The sequence below is a fragment of the Peromyscus leucopus genome, chromosome 3, assembly GCF_004664715.2.
Source record: "Peromyscus leucopus breed LL Stock chromosome 3, UCI_PerLeu_2.1, whole genome shotgun sequence".
NCBI lineage: Eukaryota > Metazoa > Chordata > Mammalia > Rodentia > Cricetidae > Peromyscus > Peromyscus leucopus.
In genome coordinates, this window is record NC_051065.1 from 123634927 (window position 1) to 123650605 (window position 15679).

At 41.1% G+C, this 15679-nt stretch overlaps 1 pseudogene; it reads left to right on the forward strand.

Moving 5' to 3' along the window:
* Positions 1-9325: 9325 nt before the first annotated feature.
* LOC114692022 overlaps positions 9326-15679 on the forward strand; it is a 36544-nt pseudogene continuing 30190 nt past the window's right edge.

Sequence of the window (15679 nt, forward strand, 5' to 3'; positions counted from 1 at the left end):
GAAGTGCTGTGGATATCGCTCTATATAAATAAAGCACTGGTGGCCAGTGACCAGACAGGAAGTATAGGCGGGACAAGGAGAGAGGAGAATTGGGGAAACAGGAAGAAGGAGGGAGAGACACTGCAGACACCACCAGGACAAGCAACATGTAAAGACGCTGGTAACCCACCAGCCACGTGGCAAGGTATAGATTTATAGAAATGGGTTAATTTAAGATATAAGAACAGTTAGCAAGAAGCCTGCCACAGCCATACAGTTTCTAAGTAATATAAGCATCTGAGTGACTATTTTATATGTGGATTGTGGGACTGCGGGGCTTGGTGGAACCTGGAGAGAAGCCCTCCAACAACAGCCTTGCACTGTACGCAAACATTCATTTTTCTTGTTCAGACATTTGAATTCTTGCTCAAACATCTGAATTTTTTTCAAAAGACTATGAGCTTCCTAAGGCCAGGCACTACGTATTGTTTACTGGAATATCATTTTAAGTGCCTAGCACATTACAGATGCTTACTATGTGCTTAATGAACTAATGAGTAGAACTACTGACTTGAAATGGAAGGCAACACAATTAGTTAAGGAGTTTCTCTTAGATAAAAATCCAAGCTATCCCTAGTCAACAGATTTAGAAAATCTTGAACCTATACTCGCCAACCATTGGGAGTATAGAATACAATAACAGTGGTGATTATGTTTGAGTGTGTATCAATAATTGAAATTTCTTCTGATTTTTAATTTGATTTCCTCAATAGTTTATCTTAAACTTCCTTTGGCTTTCATAATATATATTGTATATACATATATAGTATACTATACATGTATTATATATTATAGATATTATATACTATACATAAAATATATTGTTATGTCATAGTTATGTATTATATAGCATATTATATGGCAATTATATGTAATTATAAATATATGCATGATTATATATAATATATAATTATGTGTAATAACATATTATATAATAATATTCACAATTTTAACAATTTGGCCATTTTCCTGTAATTATTTAGAATTTCTGATGTAATAAAGTATTTACATAATTTCCACATATCCCTATGCCAATACCAACTTCTCCTGTGGCTACCAACTCCCTCTCAAATTCAAGACCTCTTCTTTAATTCTTTCTGTAACATTATACACATGGATATATATATTTATACACACACACATACATATGTATATATAAGTACAACATGCTGAGATATGTTGCTCATATGTGTATGTGTTTTGGGTCTGACCACTTGGGATAACCTATGGGGCCAAGACACCTGCTATCAGCTAGTGTCTTCTAAATTTGACAGGGAAGAATCTGCATAGAGGAAATTTCAGCAATGTGGTCATCTGAACAATACCTGCCTGCACAACCACACCACCAGTTGGCACATCAGTGTGAATGGGGAGTCTCATAAGGCACCAATCCTAGATGACGTGCTATAAGCAATGAATGTCTGCCACAATAGGGAGAATCTGTCTGCTCCAAGCCACACTATGTTTTCTGAAATGTGTATGTATATCCCTTTTTTAAAACTTTCTTTTTATTTATTCTTTGTGTCTTTTTTTAATTTAATTTAATTTTACATATCAGCCACGGATTCCCTTGTTCTCCCCCTTCTCACACCACCCTACTCCCCCTCCTTCCCCCTCTTTATGTCTTTCACATCATGCCTCCTGATCCCACCCAAGCACACTATTCTTTGTGCTGGCACAACACTGTTCTATTTTTATGATACTGATGCTAACCCACCAAGACGTTTTAAACGATATTTTAAAAGAAGTTTTAGGTCATATAAACCCTCCTCTTTCTCGCTAATTAGACTCCCGGAGCTCCACCCGGGGCCTAGCCATAGATCTCTGCATCCAGATCCCTCAGTCATTGGATGGGGTTTCTGGCACAACTATTAGGGTGTTTGGCCATCCCATCACCAGAGTAGGTCAATTCCAGCTGTCTCTCAACCACTGCCATCAGTCTATTGTGGGGGTATCTTTGTGGATTTCTGTGGGCCTCTCTAGCACTTTGTTTCTTCCTTTTCTCATGTGGTCTCCTATTCCTTGTTCTTCCTCTCTATTCTTGATCCAGCTGGGATCTCCCGCTCCCACAGGCTCTCTTTCCCTCGACCCTCGCCCTTCATTACTCCAACTCATGACCAGGTTGTTCATGTAGATATTAGCCATTTCTTGTCATTGGGCGATCGTTGTGTCTTTCTTGGGGTCCTGTTTTCCAGGTAGGCTCCCAGGTGATGTGAGTAACAGTCCAGTCATCCTTGTTCTACCTCTAGTACTGAGTGAGTACATACCATATTTGTCTTTCTGAGTCTGGGTTACCTCACTCAGGATTATTTTTTCTAGATCCATCCATTTGCCTGCAAACCTCATGATGTCCTTGTTTTTCTCTGCTGAGTAGTATTCCATTGCGTATATGTGCCACAATTTATTTATCCATTCTTCATTTGAAGGGCATCTAGGTTGTTTCCAGGTTTTGGCTATTACAAACAATGCTGATATGAACATAGCTGAGCAAGTGCTCTTGTGGTATGATTGAGCATTTCTTGGGTATATGCCCAAGAGTGGTTAAAACCAAGATTTGATAAAGCACAGGGACAAATAGCCAAACGAATGGAAACACATGAGCTATGAAGCAAAGGCTGAGGGCCCCCCAACTGGGTCAGGCCCTCTGAATAGGTGAGACAGTTGATTGGCTTGATCTGTATGGGAGGCATCTAGGCAGTGGTACCAGGTCCTGGGCTGATTACATGAGTTGTCTGTTTGAAACCTGGGGCTTATGCAGGGACGCTTGGCTCAGTCTGGGAGGAGGGGACTGGACCTGCCTGGACTGAGTCTACCAGGTTGATCTCAGTCCTCGGGGGAGGCTTTGCCCTGGAGGAGGTGGGAATAGGGGGTGGACTTGGGGGAAGGGGAGGGGGGGCAGGAAGGGGGAGAACAAGGGGATCCGTGGCTGATATGTAGAACTGAATGGTATTGTAAAATAAAATAAAAGGGAAAAAATGCAAACCTTAAAAAAAAAAAAAGAAGAAGAAGTTTTAGGGTCACAGCAAAATGGAGAGCAAGATATAAAAATTTCCCAAAGAATATCTCCTTCCATCCACATAAACTTAACCACTTTCCTGTTAACAATATTCCTACCAGAATGCAACAATTGAGGCCCCAACTTTGATACATCACAATATAATTGATCTTATTATCCTCATTCTACAGATGAAGAAAATAGGGCTTCTAGAAACTAAACAAATTATCAAACTTTAAATGACACAATGAAATGAGTCGATGTGCAACGTGAGCAGTGCTAGGGTAAGGTAAGTGGTTCTGTACTAAAGAACTAATGTGGGGGAAAGGGACGAAAAACCAATGTTCTGCCTCACCTGGGTGGACATCACTGCCCCATGCTTTCCCCAGTCCACTAAACTTTTAGATCAGCAATCCTACCTTCCACGTGTGCAGTCTTCCTAACAGGTGTCTACTTTGACCTGTTCTAAAATCACCCTTCCTTCCCCTGAGATCACCTTAAACAGCCTTTTTCTGCCTAATGTAAAGGGGCCACTTTCATGTGAGCATCTGGAAAATCAATTTTCTTCTCCCTTATCCTTGGATATGATTGGACTGTAGCTTCAGTAGCCATTGTGTTTCACATCACCAGTGACTTGCTCTCCGGTATAACTACCCCCCGGGGAAAAATCATAACTGTAAACATTCTTGGTCCCATCTTCAAAAAATAAAAATAAAAAAATCTCTGTGCCAAATGACTATATATATATATATATATATATATATATATATATATATATATGAAGTCTTCTCTGAGCTATGAAGGGGTTTTAAATGAAGCTGGAATTCTTTCAGGGAATTTTTTTAATGAACTGAACACAAGCATTAACACAGGAACAGTTGGATGCTAATCACTTAGCTGGCGAAAACTATATTACACAGCTAATGGAAACACCAGGGAGTACACGGGAAATGAGAAGCCTGTGTTGGCAACAGCACAGCAATGTGTCTGTAGGCAGCTTCATGTCACCGAGCACACTTGCATTACGATAAACTACACAGAGGCACGAGCTATTATCATAACAGCCTTAGCACCTCTTGAGAATTTACCGTACTGTATGGAGCATCTTGATGCTGTGGAATCCAAAAAGGCATAGCTTGAACATTGTTGAGGAATGAGCCATTAATAAATTCTGTTGGCCCATTCAACAGAAAAGTGACCACTGATTAATAATAATAATAATGAGTCTCTTAGAATCATATTGTATCCATTGAACTTTTGTTTTGGCAATATCTCAGAGAAATGGGCATTACAAATGAGGTTCAAAGAGGTTAAGGAATTTTCACAAAGTCACATAGATACCAAATAGGAGAGGACAAATTTACTTCTATAAGATGTAATGATTTTTTTAAGCCAGTTTCTACTATGTTCCATATGTTAAAGGTCTACCATGTGCCTAGCATTTGGATGCATGATAGGGGAACTGGTTTCTTTGATCACAGAGGGGACATGTTAGTAGGTCAAACAGGAAAACAAGAAAATTTACTGGTTGCTGCTGACACAATAAAGCAAGGTGATATTTAAGAGCAGGGAAAGTGCTAAAATAGATAACGAAACATCTATCTGATAAAATAATATTATACGCTCAGCTTGAAAGGCATTGAGTTTGAACATCCTGGCATCAAACTTGCCGGAAAGAAAGGGTATGAAACTTGTTTTTAAGTTGCTCTTGCAGAGGACGCTAATGAAGACATGGGGAAGGTTGCTAAAAGTGCTCAGCAAGCCACATTTTGACATGGTCTGGAGAAAAAAACAGATCCAGTATGTTCAAGAAACAGAAGTCAAGATGCAAAGCCTAGTGAACATAAGATCCTGGTATGAAATAAAGGTAGGTCAAGCTCTGTGTAGGTCTTTGCGGCCACTTGTTTGATTTTATCTCACTGAGAGAAAAAACAAACAGGATTTCAAACTGGATGTGATAGAATCTGATAAAATTGGGGGGGGGGTGGAAACTCCACCTACAGTTTAAGAGTGGGTTCAAAGAAACAAGGGTGGGGACATTCACACTAGTTAAGGTGGGAAAGATGAAAACCCAGCATTCTGTTTCCACTGAAAAGCAGATTTACTGTTGATAAGATCTCAGTTACTTTTCTGTTGGTGTGATAAGATGCCATGACCAAGAAAACTTAGAGAAAAATAAATTTATTTGGGGTTCACAGTTTCAGAGGATTAGAGTCCATGACTATCATGACAGGGAGCATGGCGGCAGGCAGGCATGGCACTGAAACAGCAGCTTAGAGCTCACATCTTGAGACACAAAAACAAGGCAGAGAGAGATAACTGGGAACGGTGAATGAAGCCATGCCTCCTAATCCTTCCTAAACAGTTCCACCAACTGGAGACCAAGCATTAAAATATACGAGCCCTGGCTGTCATTCTCAATCAACCACGACAGCAAACAAGGTGAAGATAAGGAAAATCGTGGAGCATTTACCCACCAACCCCACAGTTCCCCAGAGTTTTCTTGAGTGCGAACAGCAGGAAATATTAGATAGAAGGATTTATTGCAGAGATAAACAGATAGAAAATAAAGAATAGCCTTGAGAGGACCTGGAACCTATTCCAACGGGCCCCAACTGTCTCTGCCCCAGGGTTTTTATAGAGACGCCAAGGGGTGGAGCAAAAGACCTCCTCCCCCAGCACAGTCAAGTGCAGACCATCTCAAACACCTGCATTCAGGCCCGTGGTCCTAATCATCCTCTATGCAGACCTGCTGGGTAAAGCCACGAGGAACCCGAGAACGGGCTCCCACGGAAAATTATGATAACTTCCATAATTTTAGATGAAGCATCAAGGTCAGGCTTGAGAAGAATTACAATTCAATGTGACACCCACTGCTAGGACAGAAGTAGTTTCTGAGAATGGGTCAATGCTAAGGGAAGAGAGACACCTGTAAAAAGAGAACAGGTCACACAAGGCTTCGTGGAGGAGGTGGGTCTAGCTTGCACACTTAAAAACAACTGCAAGATGGGCATTTGAGGCTCAGGTAACAGCATATCACACAGGCAGGAGGTTTGAAAACTAGTTTGCCCTGAGCTTTGCTCCTTGCACCAGATCTGTCCCAGTGCTTCAAGGCTTAAAGAGACTGGAAGAGAACTGAGCAGTTAAGTTCTTGAAGAGTATCAAAGGAGGAGTCTGAGACCTTGAGGGGAAGAAAGTGTTCAACATAAAGTGGAAACCATAAGCTCCTGTCATCTCTGCCACAAAACAACTTGGCAAGGTGTTCCTCTCTCTAGGTTTCCTTCTTCATCTGTCAAGGGTAAAAAGGAAAATTCTTTCCAAAGCAATGTTCAGGTCTAAAAACCCATATAAAAAGGTTGGTGTGCCTCTAGTGTCTGTTGACAATGTTTATATTTTTTATTTATATCCATATACACACAAAGACTCCTCTATCTCATTTCAAAAAAAAATTAAGGCAAAAGAGAGAGAAAAAAGACAGAAAATAGTCTAGAAAAAATATAATGCATAATAACCTTTTTATAAAAAGTCTACTTCCTTTATTAACCTGTGGTGAGAATTAAAGATCATGTGTATAATGAGCTAGCTCATTGTCTTGCATAGAAAACACTTAGGATTTTAGCTCTTACTGTCATCCTTGTCAGAATTATTTTGTGATATAAAATACATCTACAATAATTATAACCTGAAAATGTGCACACATATATTAAAAAGCTCAATACACTGCCCACACAAGACAGAATCTCAAGCAGTTTTCTACCAACAAATCCTCCAAGCTTGTAGCAAAATATAACCCATGGGAAATATATAAATAGGATTTCTCCATCTTAACCAATTAAATGCCAGTGGATTGCTATTAGAAATAATTACTCAAATTTATTAAAAGAAGTAACTGACCCAGCAGTTAAGAGTACTTACTGCTCTTGAACCTGGGTTTGAGTCCCAGCACCTACATGATGACTTACAATCATTAGTTAACTCCAGTTGCAGGAGATCAAACACCCTCTTCTGGCCTCTATGGATACTACACGCACGTGGTGCACAGACACACCTGCAGGTAAAACACCTATACACCTAGAATAAGAAAACTATTTTAAAGAAGTAACTTAAAGGAATTATATCACGGGACTGCTGTTTGTGGAGGATAGTCTAAAGGTGGAAAACATAAAATTATATCATCAGCATCTGAGCAAATGCTTTTCTGTTCTCTATACCAGAGAAGCATGAATTTGGCTCAACCAAGTCATCTAGATACACATGAAAAGTTTGGGAGGGGGAAGCGGGACCCAGTGGGTGTCCTAGTTAAGGTTTCTATGCTGTGATGGAACACCATGACCAAAGCAAGCTGGGGGAGAAGTGGCTTATTTGATTTATATTTCCACAGCACTGTTTATCATTGAAGGTAGTCAGGACAAGAACTCAAACAGGGCAGGAACCTGGCAGTAGGAGCTAAGACAGAGGCCATGGAGGGGTGCTAGTTACTGGCTTGCTCATCATGGTTGCTCAGCCTACTTTCCTATAGCACCCAGGACCACCAGCCCAGAGATGGTAACACCCACAGTGGGCTGGGCCCTCCCCCATCAATCACTAACTAAGAAAATGCCTTATAGGCTTGCCTACGGCCCTATCTATGGAGGCATTTTCTTAACTGAGGTCCCCTCCTCTCGAATGACTTTAGCTTGTGTCAAGTTGACGTAAAACTAGCCAGTGCAGTGGGTAAAGTGCTTTGCTTAACAAGCATGAGAACTTGAAGTCCAATCTCTAGAACCTGCATAAAGCCAGATGCAGCAGTGTGCATCTGTAATCTCAGGGCTCCTGGGGAGCTGGGAGACATAGACAGCAGTATGCATCTGTAATCTCAGGGCTCCTAGGGGAGCTGGGAGACAGAGACAAGAGAGTCCCCGGAAGCTCACAGGCTAACCTAGCATACACAGTGGTGAACAGTTTATACACCCTGTCTCAAACAAGGTGGAAGGTGAGGACCAGCATCCAAGGTTGTGCTGAAATCTCCCCGCGCATTCCAGGGCGCACATACTCCTGCACACATTTCTAAGCATGCCGAGGAAAGCAGTGCTGAGTGTTGCAGTAGCAAACGACCTCTGCCTGTGCTGCAGTTCACCAGAGACTAGCACTAGAACCCACTCTGGGATTTTTAATCCCAATGTACTTGATCATTGGTTTTAAAAACAAGAACTTGCCCGGCGGTGGTGGCTCATGCCTTTATTCCCAGCACTCGGGAGGCAGAGGCAGGTGGATCTCTGTGAGTTCTAGGCCAGCCTGGTCTACAAAGCAAGTTCCAGGAAGGGCGCAAAGCTACACAGAGAAAGCCTGTCTAGAAAAAAAAAAAAATACAAGAACTTTGCTCAGTGTAACTCTTCAGGTATGGCGAAAATTAAAGATCCTATGGCTTCCATAGTTACATCTCCTATGCCTTAACTATGGAAAAAACCTTATATCTTCAAAACATGCTTATCATCTACCATAAAGTATACTAAGATTAGAGGAGAGAATGGTGAAGGAAGGTGGCTAAATTTGGTGTTTTGGGGGTACAATTAAGCACATTAAAATTTTTATTTAGATTATTTTATGTGTAAAATTGTTTTGCCTGCATGTATGTATGTACACCATATATATGCCTGGTGCCCTGGAAATCAGAAAAGTGTCAGATCCCTTGGAATTGGAGTTACAAACAGATGTGCACCACTATGTGGGCATTTGAAACAGAATCTGGGTCCTTTGCAAGAGTAACAAGTACCCTTAACTTCTAAGGCATCTCCCCAGTCCCAAGTACACTAGTTTAGATCATACCAGCTATATCATATGGGAAACCAGTACATGGATAAATGTTGTATCAATAAGGATTAATTCAGACTACAAGAAAAAAAATGCATATAATGGCTTAAATATACTGAAAGGATAATTCCTTATACCAATTAAACACTGGTCTATGTGAGAAAAGGAAAACAAAACAATTCACAAAACACCCAAAATAAGTCATGAGAACTCCAACCACAATAAAAATGGGCAGCATTTATAGGAAAAAAAAAAAAAACAGACACACTACAAAATTAGCCACAGCCTACTTGTTTGTTAGTTGATTCCAACTTAACTGGTTACTGTTTATAGTTAACCAGCTACAGGGTCTTCTATGACCATCCACAGGTCTGTTCCTGTCATTTACCTTTGTTGTTTGGTGTGTTGGGCCCTATGTTGATGCCCAGTCAGAACCCACAGCCACCCATAATTTTATTTAATATTAGGACTTTCTTCTCACACAAGGGGAAGTCCAGAGGCATGTCATTGATGGTTCAGATAAAGTTAGCTCCAGAGCCACACAATGCCTGTGACATTATGCCTTGGCCCAGGTTGGATGCCAAAATTCCAACCATCGGGATGCATTCCAGCCTAACAGAAGTAGATGACAAGGTGGCACCTGCTGAGCAGCCCAGCCCTAAGCCAGCATTCTACCCGAGATCATTCAAACACAACCATCAGCAACTGCAAGGATCCATGGAGTAAGCTTTCATCCCTGTCTCAGAAATGATACATATACAATGCATTCCAAATTCCTGAGTGACTTGTAGTCAAGGACTGAAGCACACCATCCCATGCAGTCAAGCCAGCCATACGCATGTGTATCTCTGCATTTCTCATCCAGGCATACACATTCAAGCCCCCCCCCCCCCGACAAAACACACACACACACACACACACACACACACACACACACACACACATCAGGAGCTTTGGCTGCTACATTTTGTAGGTACCTCTCCTTACCAAAGGCCTTGGCTAACGTATTTTTCTCCACCTTGGCCTGATTCTTTTCTTCTCTCAGCTGTTCCCATTCTCTCTCTTCTCCAACATCTGGATCCATTTAAAGTCAGGAGCCCCATAGGAACTCACGAACTTTAGACTGACAGCTGTGGAACCTGCATGGGACCGGACTAGACCCTCTGCATACTAGGAAACAATTGTATAGCTGGGTTTGTTTGAGGGGCCCCAGGCAGGGGAATCAGGATCTCTCCCAGGTGCATGAGCTGGCTTTCTGGAGCCCATTACCTATGGTCAGACACCTTGGTCCTACCTCAACTGAATATATCAGGCTTTGCTGTCCCCTCATGGGAGGACTTACCCTTTTGGAGGAGGGGGTAGGGGTGAGTCAGAGGGGAAAGCAGGGGTTGGGGGGAGAAGGGGCAGCAGGAGGAGAGATTAGAGGGGGATCTGTGGTTGGTATGTAAAATGAATAAAAAAAATTTTAAAAAGTCAGGAGCCTTTTGCTCAGGACTCTTCATTTTAAAATAAATAATAAATGCTAAACAACAACAACAAAAAACCCTTGCCCATACACGCTTTATCTGCTGACCTTTGCAATGCTCTTCCATGGAGGGAAGTGTAATGGGAAGCCAGCTGTACTTTCTGCCTCTTGGATGCTCTGACAGAGTAAATCAATAAAGGCTTGATTGTTCCTTTCAACTAGCCTTGTTGTCCTAACTGGCCAATTCAACACCTGGCAGCTGGACCCAACAATAACCTTCCCAGAGACCCTGCAGAGACTCTCTTCCAACACATACTAGCCCATGCTAAAATAGACATGATTGTTCTTAGATGATTAAGAAAAGATTGGTCAAAAATCATCAGTGTTTGTTATAGTTTTGAAATCTATTCTACAGATGAATTATAGGCTTAGGAATTCAGAAGATGGTAGTCTATGTTGAACTGCAGGGAGATAGATTCGTAGCAATTAAAGTTTAAACTGCTCTTAAAAAACAGATAAGATTTTGGGATGAGTGAGGGAATAAATAGACTAAGGAAAGGTATTGGGAATAAATGAGTTTCTGGAACAGAGAAGAAGCCTCCTTGTCTCTCTAGAAAAAGGAGGTTTTGCTTCAGGAAGTAGCATATAGTTATATGCCATTCATGAAGGAATCTTCAGCAAGTCTAGTACAGGAAAAGTGAAATGAGAAATGCTAAAACAGATTTGCAATCACCTATCCAATCGCATTTATGCCAATGAAGTGACCTGAATACATGTGCATCACACTTTTCAGCAAAGCCCACGGAAACATGCTGTTAGAACACAAGACAATAGCCCAATTCATGACTGTGTCTGTTTAAACCCCCCAACTGAGGTCCACAGGTATCCTTTCAAGGACACAAAGCAACACCAGGCCCTGGAAACAGAAGCTTTTGATCATAGACAGAGGAATCTTTAAATTAAAATATCAAATTAAAAAAATGCTCTCAATAACAATGAGTTAAGTTGATTTCCTTTCTGTTTTAAGGTGGTTTTTTGCTTTGCATATGAAAAGACAGGGAGAAACATTCTTCAAATGAAAACTGTTTAATTGACATCTAGATTGTTTCCAGTTTCTGGCTATTGTGAATAAAGCTGCTATGAATGCAGTAACCAAGAAAGACTTCCAGTGGAGAGATTGGGACCCCAACCCAGCCACATAACCTCTGACCTACAATTTGTCCTGCCTACAAGATATGCTGGGACAAATGTGGCACAGAAATTATGCAAGTGTCCAAGCAATGCCTGGTCTAGCTTGAAACCCATACTATGAGAGGGAGCTCACCTCTCGAGGGCCAAGGCCCAGATTGAACAGCCCAGAAACCTAGGATAGAACCAAACGTGATTGGCAAAAAAGACAAAAGAGTCAATGAAATGATTCCTAATGATATTCTGCTATACTCAAAGATTGTTGCCTAGCTCAATTGTCATCAGAGAGACTTCACTCAGCAACTGATGGAAACAGATGCAGAGACCCACAGCCAAACATTAGGTGAACCTCTGGAAATCCTATGAAAGAGGGGGAGGAAGGATTATGTGAGCTAGAGAGGCCAAGAACACAACAGGACAACGCACAGTCAACTCACCTGGGCTCATGGGGGCTCACAGAACCTACATGGGACTGACCTGGGCCCTCTGCACATGTGTTGCAGTTGTGTGCCTTTGTCCTCATGTGGAACTCCTGGCAGAGATTGCAGGGGCACTCTCTGACTCTGTTGCCAGCTGTTAGGACCCTTTCCTCCTGCTGGATTGCCTCATCCAACCTTAATAGAAGAGGTGGTGCCTAGTCTTGCTGTAACTTGATATGCCATGGCTGGTGGATATATATGGGAAGCCTGCAGTTTTCTGAAAAGAAGGTAAAGGGAGTGGATTGGAGAGAAGGTTGGGGTGAGGGGCATTGGGAGGAGAGAAGAGTGAGAAGAAACAGTGATAAGAGCTGGTAAAAAAAAGAAAATTAAAATTAATTAATAAAAAAGGAAAAATGAACCTTATTGAAAAAAAAGAAAGGAAGGGAGGGAGGGAGGGGGAGAGAGAGAGAGAGAGAAAGGAAGGAAGGAAGAGAGAGAGAGAAAGAAGAAAGAAAGAAAGAAAGAAAGAAAGAAAGAAAGAAAGAAAGAAAGAAAGGAAGGAAGGAAGGAAGGAAGGAAGGAAGGAAGGAAGGAAGGAAGAAGAAAGAAAACTGTTTAATGATGGCAGCAGAGTAAGATCGATCACAGCAATCTTCTGAGCCTCTAAGAGGCAGGTTGCTGTTGTTCTTTATTAATTGGTAGTGAAGGTGTGAATAGTAGAAATAAAGCTAGTGAGTGTGGCTCCTCCCTGCAGAATAACTCCTGTGGATTAACATACAGCCAGACATCCAAAAGCTCAGGGGCCAAGATGGTCCCTTGCCATGTCTAAGCAAGCTGCACCATCAAGAAATCTGCAGACATCTCTCTGAAGGAAGTCTTCATTGACTTACTAAAATCTGTTCTTCAAGGCAGTTCCCAATAGTCTCATTTTCAAAGTAGATACTGTTCCTTCGATGACCCCAGTTGGCAATTAGATATCCTGCATCTTAATCTGCCCAAGTGGCGCTTCTGAAAATTAAAGTGTGGGATGCTCTCATTATGCAGCGATGCTGGGGATATGCGTACACTCACAACTGTACCCTCAGAGAGATGAAGAAACTGACAATGGCCCACCAAAAAGCAGACATTTTAATTAATATGCTTCCCTGTGGCTTTGCCTTTCTTCTTGTGTGCTCAGCTGGAGTAATTAGAGGAAAAACCTGAGGGGAGCCTGCCCCCGCAGCCTCACTCAGCCTTCTCCAGCTGAGTCTCACTCATAGCTGGCAACTGTCTCCACTGGGAAGAGACTCAGCGTGAGCTGTAATGTACATCTGCTCTGGGGAATAATCCCTCCCAACAACCATCAGGAACTGCCCTGTTCAAAAAGAAAGAAAAAATAATCCTACTTACTCTAAGAGGAGGAAAAGGAAAGATGCCCTCCCCAGCTATTCTTTCTCTGCTACAACATCTTCCTCGGAGATTTTTCTTCACTGAACAATCCCATCAGGCATAATTTATCATCTCAAAAATTTACCCATCTGAGATTTCTGGATCAAATGAGTTTTAATGAATTAAAAGATTGTGCAGTCATTGCCACAACCTAGCTTTAGAACATTTCCCCCACTGGAGCAGTTCCCTGGTGTCCTCTCTCCATCAGTCCCTTCTACTCCTGCCCAGGCAGCCAATGATGGTTCTCTCTTTCCCAGGGCTCTTTCCGTCTCTAGAATTTTGACTCAGTATGTTATGAAGGTCATACACATTGCTGTAAGTAAAAGTTGTTGGCTCTTCCTTGCTAAATGGTTGTCTATTGTGTAGACGTATCACTTTTGAATTTGTTTTCCAATCAACAGATCGAATGGATGGTTTCTAACTTGAAGATATAATGAATAACATGAAACAATCAGAGACAAGTCTTTCTGTGAACCCATGATTTCATTTCTCTTAGGGAAAAATACAGGAAAAAAAAAACATTGCAGGGTGGTTAGGTTAACTAGCTTTCTAGGAAGTCTTTAGCTCATTTCTTTTTTCAAAGTGACTATACCTTTTCCTTTTCATGAGCAATGAACAATGCTTTCAGGTTCCTTATAACCCCAATAACATTTAGCATCCTGGGTTTCTTTATTGCATACATCACATTCTCTTCATCTCCACCTTCCCCCCCCTCTCTCTCCTTCCCTCTCTCTCTCTCTCTCTCCCTCTCTCCCTCTCCCCTGCCCCGGGGATTGAATTTAGGGCCTTGTGTTTAGGTAAGTACTCTACCACTGAGCCACATCAGCAGCCCTGGATTACATACATTAATAAATTTTGCAATGGTATTTGTACTAACATTTCCCTAATGCTAATGATGTTGGGCATTTTTCATATGCTTATTACTTGCAGATCTTTTTAGATATAGCATCTGCTCTAGTACTTTTTTATGATTTTTACTTGTATTGTGTGTCTTGTGATAATTTAATTATATGAGTGTCTTTCATATTCTGCATAGAACACCTTTAACAGATATGTCATTGAAAATATTTTCTCTCATTCTTTTTTCCATTTCCTTAATACATCAAAAATAGTTAACTATAGCAAAATAGTTAAATTTCTCTACTATCATTCATGGTTTTGCATCATGCATAAGAAATATTTGCCTAGAGGTGCATGGGCTCAGCAGAAGCTGCAGACCAAGGAAGCAGATTAGATGAGATCCAGGGCAGTGGCTGCTCTTAATCTTTGTCAGAGAAGCTTCTTGTTGCAGTGGGCAGTATTTAATGAGCAGATGCATAACTAATCGAAGTAGTGAGAATAAGAAACTGAGGGTTCAGTCCTAAATGTAGTATCTTTCTCAAATCAACAACAACATCACTTGAGGAACACTGTGAAATGAAAATTTCTAGACTTGACTGGCTATCATACTCATGAACTTCCAATGGCTGTCGTTACATGTTCAAGATCATTCAAGCCAGGTGGAGGAGATCCTGCTCTGCCAGCTCTAACCTTGAGGTGCTATTGGCAATTGATAGCTGCTGGCAGGAGAGATAATCATTCTTTCTTTCTTTCTTTCTTCCTTCTTTCTTTTTTTTAATGAAGGTGTGACCACTGGAAGATTTCTCGTGCTCCAGTGAAAGACGCCATACCCATAAACACATGAGCAGCACTATGGGACTTAGTGGAAAGAGAGGCAGGAAGGGAGCTGTTTGGGGGAAGAACTGAAGGGGAGAAGTGGGGGTTGGACATGATCATGTTTCATTGTAAAATTCTCAAGAATAAAGAAAAAGTTAATATTAAATTTTTAATTAAAGAAATATTTGCCTAATCCAAAGTCACAAATCTTTTTTCTCCCTCTGTAATATTAGAAGTAATATCCTATTGATCCCATTTGTAGATCTATTATCTATATGAGTATAATTTTGCATATGATATATTATTTGAGTACATACAGTCATATAGGCAATGAATTATGCTGTGGATTTATCCAAACTCAATTTTTATTACTACCTGCTAATTAAATCGTAATTAACTAGACATCCAAAGTCATAATTTCCTCACTATAAAATGAAAGAATTAGGTTGAACTTCTAAGACACTTCCAGAATTTTTATTTGGCCTATGATGAAATCACATTTAAGAAAGTTTCAGAACTCATAGCACAGGCAAAATATTCCAAATTGTTGTGATAGAACAATTTAAGGTGCAGGTGCTCCTTAAAGTAGAAATTATCATTTAAGCTCATGTTTTTAAAGGGTATAGCCCATCATGGCTGGAAGACACGGAACAACCCATGGCAGTGACAGCATGCATGGGGCCTCCTCATATCTTCCTG